Source organism: Aplysia californica, unplaced genomic scaffold (assembly GCF_000002075.1).
Source record: "Aplysia californica isolate F4 #8 unplaced genomic scaffold, AplCal3.0 scaffold01033, whole genome shotgun sequence".
Classification (NCBI taxonomy): Eukaryota; Metazoa; Mollusca; class Gastropoda; order Aplysiida; family Aplysiidae; genus Aplysia; species Aplysia californica.
Window position 1 is genome coordinate 139284 of NW_004798303.1, and position 1217 is coordinate 140500.

A 1217-nucleotide genomic window follows, 5' to 3' on the forward strand; every position below is an offset into this window, starting at 1 on the left:
GCGAACATTGGTAATGTAATGACATAGAAGTGTCACCGGAGTTTGGATTCTGTTCATTGTGTGTATGTGAGTGAGTTTTTAATCTTTGCAATTAAATGGGTGGGGAGTAAGGGTGTTATCTCAGTTGGTACCGTCCTGAGCTACGATGCAAATGATCCTGTTTCGAATTCCCAAGGGGGTCATTCTAAAAAGTTGCCTGTTTTTTTGTCAATGTTCAAGGTTCTGCGCCATGTTGGTTCAGTTCAGTCAGAGATGGACATTAAAGTTGGACTACCGCCAAAAAATAGCTTTAGCCTTACATGGTTATAATGAGCGTTTAACCCACACCAAAAGGAAGCGGTTCGATATCGCATAGAGGAATCAAGTGAGAAAAGTACTCAGGCTAAAAGTAATTTTTCATGTGGAATAAAGCAAACTATCGGTAGGAGTAATCTTTTGATGTCTGATATATTTTATTGAAGTCTTGACTTGATCCGTGCCATCAGCTGTATGTAGTGTTCAACATTGTCAGGGCTTTTCCACGGTCACCGACGGGACATTTAGGGCTATACTTTCCTACAATGATAACACTATTATTCAATATCAATTAACTTATTTCAACTTGAAATGATCAGAACATTTTTTTAAAAAGGTAAGAATCATATTAAATGCAGTCATTTGAAAAAAAAAGTACTTTATGCAAATTTTGTGACACGTGTAGTTTCCGTAACTGACGGAACAGAAAAATACCTCAAAATTAATTGTCCCGTCAGTTACAGAAACTAAACCCGTCACAATTAAAAATTGCAGAGGCTGAGGCGGGTGGTTGGAGAGCATCACTGATATGTCTTCCTTCTTTACCTTTCCTCGGTTGTTTCTCTTTGTCCGTCTTACTTTTTCCTGGCATTAAATGACAATTAATTGATGTCGCGTCGATGTGTTCCTCTTTACTCAGACAAAGAAAAACATACGAACAAGCTTTCCTGGGTCTATCTGTTTGTTATCCGCCTTTATAACAAATAAGCAGAAGCTGAATATTGGATTTGTCTTGCATTTGTGTGTATCTTTTTCGGTAATATCGACCCCCCCCCCTTTTCCCCCCATGCCAATCACGCATGACGTCATTCTGATTCAAATGTGGCCTCGCAGAGAATATTATAGAGAAACCAGAAGTGCACACTACGTAAAGTAACTTCAAAATGGAACTTTTGCCTTCTTTGTTAAACTAACACGTGAGA